The sequence below is a fragment of the Lathyrus oleraceus genome, chromosome 2, assembly GCF_024323335.1.
Source record: "Lathyrus oleraceus cultivar Zhongwan6 chromosome 2, CAAS_Psat_ZW6_1.0, whole genome shotgun sequence".
Taxonomy (NCBI): domain Eukaryota; kingdom Viridiplantae; phylum Streptophyta; class Magnoliopsida; order Fabales; family Fabaceae; genus Lathyrus; species Lathyrus oleraceus.
Genome location: NC_066580.1, coordinates 261,564,596 through 261,583,250, shown reverse-complemented (window position 1 = coordinate 261,583,250; position 18,655 = coordinate 261,564,596). Strand labels below are relative to the sequence as shown.

At 38.1% G+C, this 18,655-nt stretch overlaps 1 pseudogene; it reads right to left on the bottom strand.

Annotated features, from left to right (window-relative positions):
- Positions 1-1,117: 1,117 nt before the first annotated feature.
- Positions 1,118-18,655, bottom strand: part of LOC127121337 (UDP-glycosyltransferase 89A2-like) — a 39,417-nt pseudogene continuing 21,879 nt past the window's right edge.

Below are 18,655 nucleotides of genomic sequence, written 5' to 3'. Positions count from 1 at the left end.
ATTGTGATATAATATGTCTATTATTTTATGTGCGATCTGAGGTGTCATGGGTCAAAATCGGAGCTTCGGATGAGCTCCCATGGTGAAAACATGGATTATGGTTTCTGCAAAAGCGTGACGGGTTTTCCATCATTTGCCTAAGGCAGTTAACAGTCATCAACATGGTGATAGAGATAAAAAGGGGGATATAGTGAAATGTGAAAAGTATCAATACCTAGGGTCTCACATGTGCAAGGGTATTTATATTCGAATTAAAGGAGTTGTTGGACATTCATTTGAGGGTTAATGGGCCTCTTCTTGTTGTCCATTTGCCCGACCTAAAACAAATATGTTTATTAATGATATTCATTTGCATTTTATCTTTTAGGTTAATTATTATAAACTTTTCACTTTTGATTCAAATTATTCTTTCTTCATTCTTTGATGTTGTTTATAATAATATAATTTGTTCTCCCATGATATCATCAAAACTTGTTAACCGTGTTGAGCCTCAAATCAACCATTATATTTTGTAATCTCAAATTCTCATCTTAAATCTTTTTCCCTTAAGGACCTCATGATTGGAACTATATGTTGTCATACTTTTACCATTAGTTTGACTCATGATATTCAAGACACAAGACACATGAGTTGAATATCCGAACGGCATAATCCATGATCCAAATTATATCCAAGGAATTAGATTGTAGATAGATTTTTGAACTTAGTCTATAGAAAAACTAACTTCTCCATTAACATATTTACTAATTTCCAAAATTTATCCACTAATTCCAGATGAAGACTTCTTTAAATAGATAGATGGAGAAGAAGGAGAAAAGATCTAAAATGTACACACCTCCATATTTAATTTTGATATACCGTCAGATGAAGTAACCATCGTGTATTTCGACGAGAACGAGTAAAGAGTAACATAATATATAAAAAAAACAAAATAAATATTTGAGTGGAGGATAAAAAAACATGTGAAAATATTTTAATTAAGAAACCCATGATTCGTAAAACATCTTTAAGTAGAAGAGATTGGGAAGAATTGAGCAAAGAGTAACCAACATTTTAAGATATCCATGATCCATAAAACATTTTAAGTTCTTATTTGATTATCAACATCACATGTGGACTACGATGCTTCTTTAACACCAACCTGCTTCAAGGCTTCCACAAATTCAGCCAATTCTTTTGATGAAACACCATCTTTATGGACAGCACCAAGTGCTTCCTCTTTCATCAACTCAGTCCTTCTCTTTTGTGGACTATCCCCACTCATAACCCATAATATCATCCAACCTAACTGTTAGCTCAAATTTTCGACGCCCACTTCAAATTACCAAAATTGGAAAGCATGTACAGCTGGCTTCGACTAAGAGGTGATTCGACCAACTGAAGGTAGACTGGCTTAGTTGATTAAATAAAGATCAAGCTTATAGCTGAAATTTCGGAGCGGTTCCTTAAGGAGCGGTTAAAAATGGTTTTGATCAAAGATTTGAAATTTAAATAAATGAGGGAAGAGTATCTTCGGTAGAAACCACAAAGATACACGTGGAAGCAGAGTGAGCGGGCATACACATGCAGGACGCCACGTGTATCGACGTGATTGAAGCACCCCCATAGCGTTTATTTTGATCCAGTATAAATATAGGGTCTTAGAGTTAGAAAAGTTTGTGTCAAATTGTGTACAAAAACCTGCAAATTTACTAAGTATTCGTGTGAAGAAGAACTGTAAAATGCAGAATGTATGTTGTCTACACCATTGTTTAATCATTTCAAAGCATTACAAAGTTATCTTTACTTTCTTCAGAAATATCTTTCCTTGCTCTTTACTTTCAAACACTTTATTTCTTACTTCATTGTTTACAATTTTAAAGATCTTTAGTTCCTTTTGTTACTTTGAACTTTTACCTTACATTCTTAAAGATTCCAGCACTTACCTACCTTTTTAATTGCTTTTAATCCTTCTATAGTTCTCGTCATTTACTTCTTCTTTAATAGTTCTAAATACTGATTTAAGATTGTTCTTTTGTTCAAGTCACTCTTTTGTCTTTAATTTTTATTTAACGCTTCGATTCGACGTTTAGTTTGATTTTTTTATCAACTTTACGCTTACCAGAAATTTAGCACATGTCCTAGGATCAATCTGATCGATCTTGTAAGTGACCGAATTTAGAAATTTGGAAGATCAGCGATTGTTTACCATTTTTCATGGTAAACAGTTTGGCACGACCAGTGGGAGCAGTGCTAACGTTCTGTTTGATTGCTAAGTTTTTTTTAGAAAAGAATTATTGTATGCTTTTAAGAAGTGGTAAAATAGCCATAAACAACGAACGATGAGCAAGGAGAGAACTACAAACGAGGATGGCGAATATGAATCCACCAGAAACTCAAAATTCTCAAAACCCATCAACTAGCAGCATAGTGCCTCCCTCTTCTTCGATGGGGGAAAATACGGGCATGACACATGCGTCCGAAATAGTTTCGTTTATGGTGAGTTCGATGCCTACGTATTCAATCTCCCACTCTGAACCAATTCTTACATATGTTAGACCTAGGGGACCTCCCCATACTCCTTCACCGATTAGGGACATCCCAAACAGGCCGTTGGTACCCCATGGATTTTCAATACCATGTAGCAGTCGAGAACAGCCGTATGGATGCCAACTTCAATGATGGCTAATCTACAGAATGTGAGTTCAACTTTTTCGGAACCAGCAGCTAACATAAATTCACCAGTACAAGGGTCCGGGATAAACGTGGGTCGAACCAATCAGGCGTCAGGTTTAAGACACCCAATACAACTGCCCACTCTTACCAACAATTCTGCGGCAGCATGGAGGCAACAGATGGACGAAAGCAATCATGAAATGGTCCAGATACTGACTCAAACTTTGGCCACTGTGCTAAATCCTTTGATTCATAATACAACTCAGTCGAATCAATAGATGATAGCACAAGTGGATCGAATGTCTGAGTTTCTTGGTATACCTCAGCAGCAGCGTCCCCTGCCCAGGGATTGGGTAAGAGAGAATCAAGAGCCCACGCTTGAGGAAGACCTCACCATTAACCAGATCCCACAAAATCAAGGAGGAACAGTAGTACCTCCTAGGATCGAACCACACGTACACAGGGAACCAAAGGTGTTAATGGTAAATAGGAATCAGAATGCCGATGATATCATACGGCAAGTTCGACATGATGATGTCGCAGCAGATAATAATCTAGCCGCTATAGTCGAGAGAATTATGGTTCAAAATGGGGTGAATTTTGGTCTCAGAAGACCCAATTATACGTCGCATTTGGCAAAATATGTCTTACAGACAGATGCACCCCTGAGGACCAAAATCCCCAAATTCACCAAGTTTACTGAGGATACTACTGAGTCTATTATCGAACACGTGGCGAGATACCTAATTGAAGCTGGAGATATGTCAAATAACGAGAATCTTCGGATGAAATTTTTTCCAAGTTCTCTTACCAAGAATGCTTTTACATGGTTCACAACTTTGCCCCAGAATTCGATCCATTCATGGAACCAGCTCGAAAGAATGTTCCATGAACAGTTCTACATGGGGAAAATGAAGATAAGTTTGAAAGAGTTGGCTAGTGTTAGACGAAAATTCACTGAGCCAATTGACAACTACCTGAATAGATTTCAACTACTCAAAGCCAGGTGTTTTACGCAAGTGCCAGAATATGATTTGGTCGAATGGTCGCTGGGGGCCTTGATTACTCGATTAGAAAGAAGTTGGATACTCAATACCTAAGGGATATGGCCCAGTTTGTTGATAGAGTTCGACAGGTAGAACGTTTAAAAGAGGAAAAGGCTAGAACAAATAAAGGTAAAAGGGTAGCCTATGTCGATTTTAGGAAAGATCATGAAGATTCAGGCCTTGAAGTCCCAGACTTCGACGATACTGAGATCGATCTTGCTGAGTTGACACAGGGGCCAACATATGCGTGCAAAGTTTTGGCCCCTTCGAACGGGAGAAATCTTGTCGAACCTGAAAAGAATGACAAGTTTCCTAAGAAAACATATACTTTCGACGTTACAAAATGTGATGAAATCTTCGACTTACGGGTCAAAGACGGTCAAATGATAGTACCTCCAGGTGATAAATTACCGCCTTTAGAACAAAGAAAGAAAGGAGGGTTTTATAAATACCATAGTTTTTTGGGTCATAAAACGTCTTAATGTTTTCTTTTTAGGGATCTGGTGTAGAATGCAATCAAGGAGGGAAGACTCAAGTTCAGTGATAAGCCATGGAGCCAAATGAAAATCGACTCCGACCCTCTACAAATTACTGCTAATGATTTCTGTATGACCGAAGTTACTGAAGACTTCATCCATGAGCCTGTCATGGTTAAAATACATGAGCACTTCGAGGAGGCACCTCGTGATAGTTTAGTCTTAAGGGCTACAAAGGACATCAAGAAGGAAAATGTTGAAGCCTCATAGATTGAGGATGATAGAGACTCAAAGTTAGTAATGATTACTAAAGAGACTGCTGATACTTTCGTTCAGCTGGACAAGGCTATTGATGGCCTTCAAAAACAATTCCAAAAGCTGGCTATTATTGAGGATGTCCCCATGGAAGTTAATATGGTGGAGGTATCTCGAGAAGTTACAATGGAAGGAAATGATGAAGACAAACACGAGGAATATAATAAGGTCGCCTTTCCTTAGGAAGAAGAAACATTATCAGATTTCCTTCGAAGGTGCCAAAAGATGAAATCGGAGGTGATGATATGCCCCAGGTGCAGTGTTGTCTTCGACAAAAAGGCAGCTCAAAATCTAGAGGGGGTTAGGAGAGTGCACCACCAAAATGGCCATAAATCAATCCACAATAATCAAGTGGGTAAGCCAGAAAGGTTCTTCGACCATAGAAGATATCCTGATCCTAGGCGCCTTATGGTGAAGATGAACGAAACCAAACAAGTTGGGCGAAACTTCCAACCCATGACCTTTAAACCAAGCATCGAAGGGTCAAAGGGGAAGTGGGTCAAGCAGGCCGAGGGGAGAAAACATGGCCATGGCAAGTGGAAGAAGTTTGAGGTTGAAAGAGGTTCATCGTTGGCCTATCGCTAGGAATTCCGATCGGACAAAAGGACCGCACATGTGTCCGAAAACAATAAAGGAAAGAATCCCATGACGAGGTCCCAGTGGAGAAGAGAGCAGAGAAGGAGAAAAGGCAAAAGAGAAGCTAGAAAAATGAACCAGGATGAATCAAGTACCAATGTGATGGTGAAGAAAAAGGATGTCCCTAACCTCACCAAAAGAGATGCCAAGATTTCAAAAAAGACGGCCGGAGAAAATCAGATGGTTGCCGAAGACGAGTTGTTAACCGACAACTTCGACTCTGGTTCGGAGGATTCCTTAGACATTCTAGTCAGAGTGGTATCCGTGATGCCCAAAGAATTCGATCGGATCACTGAAGTCGATGATAATGACAGTATCACCGAAAGGGAAATGGCCGCCCACAAACCGGTCTGTTACTATATAATGAACAATGGTTGTGTCGAAAAGCATAATATCTTTTTCGAAAGACCTAGTGACACCATGAAGAGCCATTTGAAACCCCTTTTCATCACCGGAAAAGTCGAAAACATCCCAATTAACAAAATACTGGTAGATTGTGGGGCGACTGTGAATATGATGCCCCATCGCATGTTGGCAAAAATTGGCAAATATGACACTGATGCCAAACCTCATAACATGGTATTGACCAATTATGAAGGCAAAGTGGGCTCCACTCTGGGGGCTATCCAAGTTGAATTGACTGTAGGAACGGTTACTAGGTCCACAATGTTTATGACTGTGGAAACTAAGGCAAACTACAACATGTTGCTGGGAATAGAATGGATTCATGGAGTCGGAGCAGCCCGTCTTCGATGCACCAGAGGATTATAATTTGGCGTCCATATGGCATTGTCGAAAATATAGAGGCAGACCAGAGATATTTCAAAACCCCTATTAATCATGTCAACAGGCGCCAATTCGACAAGCACTTAGCTATTATAGCCCCTTGTGATTCAGCTGAGTTTTCGTTCACCCCTAATGACAACGCCTTTTGTTCCTTATCGCTCCACCCCCACTATGGTTTCCGGTGGGACAGAGAAGTAGTGGAAGAAGATAACTTCTGATATTTAGGAGTATCTAGAATTGAACCCATAGGGTGGGGAAGTGAATTCAGTGATAATGGATGAGCTCGCCGTGTTAAAGAGGATTTTGGCCTACATAGCCGAAAACAAGCAGCAATTGGCCTTAGAGGCTGAAATAAAAAACATGGTTGTCGAAGCCAGTGAAGTTTCTCCACCAGAGGATCCTGGAAAAGAATTTGACCCAAGACCACCTGACGAAGGTCAAGAAGATCGAGACTAGAGGCTTGACGCGATCTATGATGACGAGCCTTTAGGTTTCGAGAAGGACCCGCTAGCAACCAATGTTAAGATGATGGCTCAAGATCCACTCAAATAAGTAGACTTGGGAGAGGGGGTAATAAAAAGGCCAACTTACATCAGTGCCAACATCCATCCTCACCTCAAGATCGAAGTGGTCCAGTTGCTGAGAGAGTTTAAAGATTGTTTCGCATGGGACTATAACGAAATGCATGGTTTAAGCAGGGAGTTGGTCGAATTAAAACTACCGATAAAGCCCGAGAAGAAGCCAGTGAAGCAAAATCCAAGACGATTTTCCCCAGCAATATTTTCGAAAATCAAGGAGGAAGTTGAAAGACTTCTCCATTGTAACTTCATTCGTACTGACAGGTATGTCGAATGGTTAGCTAACATTGTGTCAGTCGTAAAAAAGAATGGTACGTTAAGGGTTTGCATAGATTTTAGAGATTTGAATACTGCAACCCCAAAAGATGAGTATTTAATGCCAGTGGCGGAAATGTTGGTTGATTCTGCCGCAGGTTATGAATATTTAAGCATGCTCGACGGGTATTCTGGGTACAATCAGATATTCATTGTTGAAGAAGATGTCCTAAAAACGGCATTTCGTTACCCTGGAGCCTTAGGTACCTACGAATGGGTAGTGATGTCTTTTGGTTTGAAAAATGCATGGGCAACTTACCAAAGGGGGATGAATTCGATCTTCCATGATTTCATAGAAACTTTTATGCAAATCTATATAGACGATATTGTTGTTAAGTCTATTTTGGGGGAAAGTCATATAAAACACCTTCAAATATCTTTTGAACGAATGAGAAAATATGGTTTGAAAATGAACCCTCTAAAATGTGCTTTTTGTGTGCAGGCCGGGGATTTTTTAGGTTTTGTGGTCCATAAAAAAGGGATCGAAATAAACTAGAATAAAACCAAAGCCATCATGGAAGCGAAAGCGCCATCAACAAAGAAAGGTTTGCAGTCACTGCTGGGCAAAATCAATTTCCATCGGAGATTTATCTCAAACATTAGTGGGAAGACGCAAGCATTTTCGCCTTTGCTTCGACTCAACATGGAAATGTTCGAATGGGGGCAAGTTCAGCATGTGGCGTTCGATAAGATCAAAACGTACTTGAGCCACCCACCAATTTTGACGCCACCTTGTAGAAATAAAAGTATGAGATTGTACATTTCTGCATCTGATAAAACCTTAGGGAGCATGTTAGCACAAGAGGATGATAATGGTGTCGAAAGAGCTATTTATTACCTCAGCAAGGTTTTAAATGATGCAAAAACTAGGTATAGCATGATCGAAAAGTTATGTTTATGCTTATATTTCTCTTGTACAAAATTAAAGCATTATATCAAACCTATTGACGTGTATGTTTCATCTCATTTTGATATTATTAAACATATGTTATCTAAACCAATTTTGCATAATCGAATTGGGAAATGGCATTGGCATTGACTGAATTTTCCTTAACATATATGCCATTAAAAGTTGTGAAAGGCCAAGTAGTAGCAGACTTTATAGTCGATCACTCAATTGATGCCTCCGCTTTGAACTATGTTGAATTAGGGCCGTGGAAGTTATACTTCGACGGGTCTAGCCATAAAAAAGGCACATGTATGGGAGTCGTAATTATTTCTCCAAATAAAATTCCAACGACACTCCAATATAAAGTAGAAGGTATTTGTTCAAATAACAAAGTTGAATACGAAGCCCTCATAGCAGGACTTGAAATGTTGTTGGAATTGGGGGAAACTCGGGTCGAGATAATGGGAGACTCAGAACTAGTCATAAAATAGATCACGAAAGAATATAGGTGTGTTAAGGAGAATCTGATCATGTATTTCATAATCGCCAGTCGATTGTTGAAAAAGTTCGAAATGGTTTATATTCGACATATACCACGAATAGAGAACATGATAGCTAATGACTTGGCCCAAATTGCATCTGGGTATAAAATTTTGAGAGAAAAATTGGAGAAAGTCATAGAAGTCAAAGGAAAGGTAGTGGCAACCAGGTTAATTCCCCTAGATTTAGAACATACAAGATTAGGATGTGCTGATGAAGGAAATTTCGAAGTATTGGCGATAGACAGCTTGGCAGATGAAGACTGGAGAAAACCAATAGTAGTATACCTACAGAATCCCACAACCTCTACTGATCGAAAAACCAGGTATCAAGCATTAAGTTATGTTCTTTTGGGTTCAGAGTTGTTTAAGAAATCTCCGGAAAGAATTTTGCTGAAATGCCTTAGTGAGTCAGAGGCATACTTTGCCCTTTCAACTGTACATAGTGGAACATGTGGGGCACACCAAGTCGGTCATAAGATAAAATGGCTTTTATTTAGACAAGGAGTGTATTGGCCTACTATGTTGAAAGATTGCGTTGAATTCACGAAGGGATGTCAAGAGATCCAGGTGCATGCAGGCATATAACATGTCCTGCAAAGGAATTACATTCTATCATCAAACCATGGCCATTTAGAGGTTGGGCTTTGGACTTGATCGGAGAAATTCGACCTCCCTCATCAAAAAGTCAAAGATACATATTGGTAGGAGTTGATTATTTCATAAAATGGATTGAAGCCATACCTTTGCCAAATGTGAGCCAAGAGGATGTGATCGAGTTCATTCAAAAGTATATTATTTATAAGTTTAGAATTCCAGAAACAATCACAATGAATCAAGGATCAATATTTACTGGTCGAAAGATGCAGGAGTTCTCCACGGACATGGGTTTCAAATTGGTAACATCGACACCCTATTATGCTCAGGCTAATGGACAAGTCGAAGTTGCCAACAAGGTGATCATTGGTTTGTGTCGCACCTCGAAAAATGGGGATACGACTTTAAGCAAAGCGCAATCACACGCTCGCAATGATGGACTGAACAGAGTCGCCACCGAACTTTATTTATTCCTAAAAAGGAAAGGGGAAATATCGATAAAACCCAAGACAAAACGACAATGATTATGGTCGTCACAACCAATATCAGGGTTCGAGAGTCGGTTACGCAAGGGGAAGGTATTAGCACCCCTTATGTCCGTTGTATTCAACGGGAACCGTTTAGTTAGTTTCATTTTGAATGTTAGCTTATGTTAGTCTTCTCAAGTTATAATGAGGGAAAGAAAGAATGGAAGAGAGAAGAAATGTTTTTGGATTTTGACGAAGGACTAAACCTAAGTTTTTTATTAGTGGGCCTGACAAGATTTACAAATCCTGCTCCTACGTATCTAAAAAGAGAAATCAAGGCTTACGTAGTTTTGGGTAGAAAAATGTTTGTTTGTTGGTCGATTTTAGCGAAAGCTATATTGTATTAATCGGCGAAAACATTGTTTTACCCAAAACAGATGAGGAGCGGACGTACACCACACATCGAACGGATTTATAAATCTACATTCGGAAAAGCGTCACTTATCTCGACTCAACAATCGTGGCCGAAACATTGTTTTGCATCACCTTAAGACAATATATCTTTCGTTTATGAAAAAGGTATTTTGATTAATTGCACGGCGGCGACAAAAGAGTTTGATTGGTTGGATGTATTTTGAGTGATGGCGAGAACTTGGCTGAGCGAGATATCCATCTTGAATCCTAGTCTCAGGAGTGCATGGTATACACCATGTTCCATTTCCATCTTTATTGGCAAAAGTGTTTAATAAAGATTAAGTATTTTTAGGTTTGATTGAGAAAGGGTTTGAAGAAACCGCATTGGCAATTTTAGACGATGGCGAGAGCTAAGATAGGCAAGGCATCCACCTTGAATCTTAATCTCAGGAGTGCACGGTATACACCATGTTCCATTTCCATCTTTATTGAAAAAAAGTGGTGAGGTAGGAATTAAGTATTTTGAGCTTGAAAGACGAATATTTGATGAGAACTAGACATGAGCCCTAAGATCAATAATTCAGGGTTCCACCGGAATGCAAGATTCCAATGGTCCTCTTTCATTCGAATTATTTAAGAAAAATATTTAATGGACAACGAACACTTGATAAGAATCAAATGTTCAAAGGGTTACGCCAGAATGCTTGATCCCAACGGCCTTTATTTTGTCCAAGTTGATCATTAGGTGTTTTAAGAATTTAGGAAAAGAATGGATAGTTAATCCAAAACCTGAGGCTCAGGAATGATTATTCGAGGGTTCCCACCAGAATGCAAGATTCGAATGGTCCTTTTCTCTCGTGTTTTTTTTAAAGGAATTTAATCGAGTTGTAAAGATAGTTTAAAAAAAATTATAGGGATAAAATTAATTTTACAATTTTATATATATATATCGAATTAATTTTATATATATAATTGAGTTCCCACCAGAATGCTAGATTCTAATGGGAGGAAATTAAATTAAATGTCGAAACCATGAAAAGTTAGTGAAATTTAAATCGAAAATTTAGCGAATTTGAATGTGATTATTTACATGTATAAAAGTATGAACGTGGATACCAATAACTTAATTAAATTAACTAACACACAAAAATCGACTAATCGAATAAAACTCAATATCAGAAGGTTAACCATTAATTAAATCTAAAAGGTAAACATTTAAAAAATCCAAACAACTAAATAACGATTAAATTAAATTGATAAAAATATAAAAGTAAAATAAATAGCAAGAAATTATAAAAATTTAAATGAAATAGAAAGCATAAAAATAAAAATATGGAGATATGCTACTCCCAAGTATCGAACCCATTCCACTAAAGCAAGTGAAACTGCTCTCTCTCCACTAGGACACTTATGGTCATTTGTTATCTTAATAATAACTTGAATATATGAACCAAAATAGATTAAAATAAAAAATAAAAATAAAAAAAACTAAAATGAGGTGGTCTGTTAATGGACAACTAATTAACGATGGAGGAATCCAAAAAGTAACCCTTGCCGCCTGGCTGTTGGGTTTCCAAAAGAGATTAATAGACACTAATTAAATACAAAGGTGCAAGGGAAGACTAAAAAATATTATTAAATGCTTGTTTTTTTTAAAAAATAAATAAAAGAAAGGAATGTGAGAGAAACGGTAACAGAATCATTCATCGTCCTCACTCCCTCGATCTCACTCCCTCAAACTCGTTCCATCGCTCAATTCCTCGCACTCCCTACTCATTCCATCTCTCAATCCCTCGTCATCTCTCAATCTCGACCTCATTCAATTTTTCAATACCCTACTCTCAAAGAACCAGCAAAGGATGTTTACCTTTGTTGCTGGTTTCCAAGAACTCCCACGGCAGCTTTTCGGTGGAGAATGTTGGTTTTTCGCTACAACTCCCTCTTCTCTTCTGGATTCTTCGCCGTCTCCAAGATTAGGTTTTTTCGTTTGGAAAATTAGGGTTTTCGTGGCCGCCAAGATTTAAGGTTTTTTTTGTCGTGGTTTTTCCTCCCACTACAGTACTCGTTTCGATCCTATTTATATCAACAACTTAGGGTTTCAGATTGGCTTATGGAGATCCAGAAGGGTATCTCTGCGAAATCCCTTTAGGGTGCTCAGATTTTGATTGCCTTATTTGATGTTTGGTCTGGAACGGTAATGCAAATCTACACTTTCTCGCTCTATTTCGTCTTGATTCTCTTTTGGGTTACTTTTTTGAATTTTTACAGCCTTGCTAATTACTTTGTTTTTACCGCAGTGAGGATTGCTGAAAACTCATGGGTAGTTGATGCTTTGAGGATTTTTGCGGAATTAGGCTTCCTACAGGTTATGTTGATGTGTTCTTTGGAGTGGTGGTTCATAATCGCGTTGCCTTGTTGATGTGTAGAGATGAGGCGTGCTGATGATTCGTGATGGAGAGCGTGAATTGGATTTCTTCCGGCTCGTTGGCTCCTGTTGATGATGAAGAGTAAAGCATTGGAAGCATGATGAGATTCGCAGTTGAAGCGGTGAATCGATTTCGACATAAACTACTCGTTGAAGGATTCGTGATGATGAATGACGAAGAGTGAAACCCTCTACTCTGAAACGCCGTGAGTCTCCGTTCTTATCCCTCTTTCAATACGCTTTCGATTTCCTCTTCTTCCTGTTTTTGATTATTTTCTTTTCTTCTTCAATTTCTTCTTTTCCTGTCGTGGCCCCTGTGTGAGTGCTGTTGTGATAACTGGTGTCTGTTGAAGGTTTGTTAGTTATTTGCTTGATTTGGTGCAGGTTGGTTACGTTCTGCAAGTGAGGCTAGGCAGGTGTTTCAAGCACGTTCTCACTTGGTTTTGAATTATTCTGCTTGCAGGTTTATTACAAGGTTGTTGTTATAGTCACATGCATTGATGCAGCTTGGATAATTGCTGTAAGTTTACATGGTTCTGCAGGTATGAATAATGACATTAGTGTGTTATAAGTCTCGTTCATTGCTTGGCCTATGTTCATGGTACACATTGCTTGATGGTGGTGAGCCTTGGTGTATGTGTGGTATGCTAATGAATTATCTTGGTTCATTGTTTGATAGGTGAGTCCTAGGTCTCATGTTGCAACAGATGTTCAATGCTGCAGAATTTTGGTATTGCAACTTGGTTTTTGGTTCTGGAATTTCCCTATTCATAGCGACTAATATCTGTGAAAACATTATATGGAAGGCATTTAGTCTTACCACCATTAATAGTGGACGTGGAGCTGAATTTGAGGGTGCTGTTATTGCTCTGCTTTCTGTTTGAGGCTTCTAATCTTGACTTAGTTTGTTCTACAACAGTTTTGCCTTATGAGTGAAATGATATGTCGCAGCTTGGTGCAGTCTAGTGTGTTATGTACTTCTTACTAGGTCCATTGCCCAGACTTGTATTGGTTTGTGTTGAGTGTAGGTTCGATGCTAGTCACAGAGTTGCAATGTATGGTCATAATTGAAAAGGTTACATGTAGGTTATGGTTTTGGATGTAATTTGGAATTTGGTTATGATGAAAACATTGTTTATAATGAACATGAATTTTGCAATGCTAAAATTAACTTTGGAAGATGGATGAAACTAAGTGGATTATGTGTTGAATAACACAACTTGTTAACATGTTTTTTTTCTTTGTAGGTACCTCTATGGAAGGAAAAGTAATTTGGGATAGAAGGAGATGATGATATGAAGCATGAAGATGGTGGATGTTAATGCTTAGGAATTAGATGTTAGAACCTTAGGTCATGAGCTTGTATTTTTGAATTTGATTCATGTGTAAGGTATTGACATGATTATGTACTTGAGCCTTGAATTTGAATGGAATGTTTGGATTTGTATATGGAAATGGGTTGTTGGTTTATGAAATTGTAAATATTATGTAAGTTTGGAATTCTTATAATTTTGGATTGGAATTGTAAAATGTATGTGAATAGGTGAATGTAACTTTGAGGTTTTGATGAAATAACATGTTGGAATTGAATTCAAAGGTTGAATTGAAAAGCAATTTGATGACTTGAATGCATGGGATCATGGTTAGGAATTTGTATAATTGGTTTATGGTTAAATTTGTAACTTTGAATGAAGATGTATGTATTTGTATGGTTTATATATGAAATGGAAGGTTTGGAAATTGGTTCAAACAATGGTTTCTCGGTTCAATTTTATATGTTGTGGATTGGAATGCTTGGAATGCAATCTTGTAACTTCAGATATTTTTTTTAATGTTTATGTTGACACATATGTGGTTGTGGTTTATAATTGGATGTAATTAGAATAGAAATGTGAATGTATTATGGTTGAATTGGAAATTTGATGGTTACAGGTTAATAAAAATGGAAAAGTGAATGTATGACTTATGTTGTAAATTTGAACTAATGGTTTAATACAACATTGTATGGTTTAAAGAGAAATTGAGTGGTCGATTACACATATTAAAATTGAATTGGTTCATGTATGGTATAGGATAAAAAATGGTTTAGAAGGTGAAAGAAGAATAGTGTCTAAAATTAAAATGAACAAAATAAAGAAATGGACTTTATAATGAACATGGTTAAAAGTGAACATGAACATGAGTTAGGACTTGGAAAGTGTCACTGGTCATATAGTTGACTTTGGTCAACATGGCAAAATTGTAGTTTTTTCTTCATGTATTGATACATTTGAATGCAATAATGGACTAAGGTTCCATGGATCTTAGATGCAAATGAACTTTAGGCCAAGTTCCAAATGAAAAATGAAAAATTTTCAGGACCAAAATCGGGGTATGACAGTTGCCCCTATTTAAACATCTTCCACCAGAGGAAAATGAAACAGCACTTTCATTGGATCGTAGTGGGGGATGGTGAAATACTATGGAGACCCAGATTTTGATCCTGAAAAATGAAAATGCTAGGATATGATATGCATGGATACAAGACTTTATTTTTTGTAATTTTTATCTGCTAGGGATATGGTGAACCCTTAACAGGAGATGCTACTAGGCAAACCAATCTGTGGGGAATGCTGATGGTCCACAGGGAGACAGACAAATGGTAAAAAACAACTTGCTGGGAAAAAAAATCCTGCTGGAGAGTCAGACACACATCGGGGAGTACTCAAAGTGAAATTTGATAAACGATACTTAGAATACAAGAGATTTCAGTAGTAAGTTCACATATGACTTACTAAACCCGAATATGAAGAATTTCTACAACAGGTTCATACATGATCTGACAACACTGAAACAATCATAGAGAAAGATTCTTCAAAACAGGTCCATACATGACCTGGTAATACTGGAATAAAGCTCAACAACAGGTTCATATATGACCTGACAATCCTGGGGAATATCAAGAATCTGGTAATACTGGAATGAAGATCAATAAGAGTTTCATATATGACCTGATAACACTGAAACAATCATAGGGAAAGACTTTTCTAAACAGGTTCATACATGACCTGACACTGGAATAAAGCTCAACAACAGGTTCATATATGACTTGACAATGCTCAACAACAGGTTCATATATGACTTGACAATGGAATAAAGCTCAACAACAGGTTCACATATGACCTGAATAAAGCTCAACAACAGGTTCATATATGACCTGACAATGGAATAAAGCTCAACAACAGGTTCATATATGACCTGAATAAAGCTCAACAACAGGTTCATATATGACCTGACAACGCAATAAAGCTCAACAACATGTTTATATATGACCTGAATAAAGCTCAACAACAGGTTCATATATGACCTGACAATGAAATAAAGCTCAACAACAGGTTCACATATGACCTGAATAAAGCTCAACAACAGGTTCATATATGACCTGACGATGGAATAAAGCTCAACAACAGGTTCATATATGACCTGAATAAAGCTCAACAACAGGTTCATATATGACCTGACAATGGAATAAAGCTCAACAACAGGTTCATATATGACCTGAATAAAACTCAACAACAATTGGACTTCTAACCGTAAGTAATGGATTATAACCAACTTTTAACGGATTTTGCCAACAACAATTGGACTTGAAAATGACCGCGAAAACCGGATGTTGGTTTAAGGGCACCAAAGACAAACTGGAATTAGAGGTCAAAGGATATAGGATCAACAGCGAGACCTATGTCAATGCAAAATGAGCACGAAGTACATTTCGGCCATGCATGATTTGGATTTTTTTATGCATGATATATGAATGATCATGATATGAGAATGCTGACACTTGAGTGGACTGGGAGTTGTAGAGGCTTTTTATGGATATCATGATTCCTTAACACCGAGAACTCAACCAAATATTTATTATAGATGTTGTCAAAGGAGAATTCTATCCAGCTTGGCAGCCACAACTTAACAAATGGGATCCTTTTGTAGGATTAACGAATCGTGCTAGCACAATTTACGGGCACTCGTCTTAAACTCAAAAGTTGTTGACGTATGGCAGAATTTGTTTGAGTATTTCAAAAGCATGAAGAAAGAGGTTTTGCCCCTCTGTGGCTCATCTTGCCCTAGCCTGTTGGGTCTTTGGAAATGAAAGTGAGTTTGGAAACAACTTGCCATGAGACTACCTCGAGATGGCTTGCCCCAAGTGTTTGAAACTTGCAACGGTCCGAACTTGACTAACCAAATGTTGGAATGGTAGACTCTTAATTGACTTTCCTTGGATAGTTGGACTTACTGAGCTCTGAGGTGGCTTGCCCCGGTCTGAGTCTTGAAGCAAATTACTCTTGGCGAGATGACCCTTAGGGTGATTAGCTCGAATTAACTGATGCTCACAGTAATTTTCCCCTGACTAGACTTCTTTCACTTTATCAAGTTCCTCAACTGTATATTGTTGGAATTTCTTTGATGCTAAGTGTTGACTTGCAAATAAGATTGTTCATTCAAAAATGGTAATTTTAATGCAGTGCTTATGCAAAAAATTTGAAATCAAAGTTTATTGATATGAATGGGTGAAATACAGTGAACGAGTCATTGAGAAAAACACAATGGTGATCAAGTCATTCACAGTATGCAAGTTGGTGCCATCAAATGATTAACAAAAATCGTTTGGAGTTAGGTTAACACAACCTTGTTATAGTATGCTTTCAGAATAAACCCTGCCTCAATTAGGTCTTTTAAGGGTTGTAATGTGGTCTGGTTCACGGGTCTTAATACAAAAGGATATAAGGCTGAAAATTTAATTTTTACCCACCCTTTCTTCTTGATGATCTCCAATTCCTATGTTCAGTTAATTCAATACATGCATTCGACTTCGAAGGTGCGGAAGTGAAAATGAGGATTCAAGGTGAAATTTCTTGAAGTGGCAGTCACCTTATTTTGTTTTTGTTGAGGATTTAATGACCTCTTTTTTTGTTTTTCTTTACCCCTAATTTTGCCTGGACCACTTCTTTGAAGCCTTCAGTCCATCGTATGCCCTAACTTTTGCCTAAGTCAATTTGTAGTATTTGACTTAGCGGGCTTTTTTTCTTATTTTTTTGAAATGTGTTGACTGCCACATTATTGGTGGATGAGGATCAACCAACACTAATTTTAGCTTTTATTAACTTCTTCGACACTTAAACATGTGCGCGAAGGATAACATGTGGTTGAAACTAATTGGAGGGTGTACATATGGATGATTTTTTTGCATGACCAAACTATCTGAACACAACTACCCTGCCCCAGGTTAAGATTAAGGGTTTTAGATCCAAAATAAACACCAACTTCTAGGCTCAAAGTGGTTGACTAGGGATTAACTCCTTATCTCTTAAGTGTTTGGGGATTTGAAACAATGCCTTACATCATCGACAAGGTTTTACTCAAAAGCATACCACAACAATTTCAGGTGTTTCATTTTCATCCTCCTCCTTCCAATCTTTGTTAACACAACAGTATGATAAGCAAAAGTGAATGAGAGGAGTATTTTTGTTCTTAACATGAATGAAAAACGAGTGAATACGAATGGATTAATTCAAAAGATGCATAAACATTTCATTAATCTTACCAATTCGAAGAAAACAACAATGCTTAAAAGCAATTAACAATCAACATGCAAGGAAAATCCAAAAGAGATGTTGAAACAACCAAATGAGTGCCATCTTCAGGGAATGACTTTTTCAAACTTGATCCATTAACTTCAGGGGGACACCCCTTGAGATCTTCACACTTATCCGGCCGATGGGTTAACGTTTACCACCAAGCTTCCTCCTTTCACTTCTCCTTTTCTTTCATTGGTATGGGTCGTGACATTGGAAATCCAAGGCGGTATCTCAATGCTCTTACCAGGAAATAATGATAGCTCATTTGCCACATCCCTGACATCTTCCTTGTGGAACAAAACCTTGAGGGGTTTCAAGGGTCCTTTCCCTTTCTCATTACTTGGCCCAGAAATCAAGGTATATGTACCTGAGCTTTCCTCCTTGAGTGTCGGTGACCTTATGTCAACCAATCTTTGCAGCTTGAGCTTAAAACTCTTGTATTCCTCGACGGAGTGCCCCACTGTTCCAGTATGGTATCCGCACTTGACCTTCGGGTGATCTTCTTCAAAGACTAAGCTCTTTTTGTTAATCAGTTCTCGTTCCAAGGCTTTCAACGCTAAGCAAGAATCTGAGTCATATCCCAATGCTCCTTTATGGAATTCACATGTTGCATTTGGATTGTACCATGGCAGGTATGGTGACGTAGGTGTGAGAGCTCGAGGGGTCACCAAAGCATTCTGGATCAGCTGTGGGTAGAGCTTGCTATATGGCACCGGAATTGGGTCATTGTGATTTTTGTTCCTCTTGTTCTGATTCTGATTTTTGTTTTGAACCTGACTTCGGTGATTTTGAGGAGGAATAGCCAGAGGATGTTGATGATGACGTCTTGAGGGAGGGCCATATGCCGGTAGATGAGGAGCTTCCACATGGAATTTCCCTTGACTTGAGGTAACACTAGATGG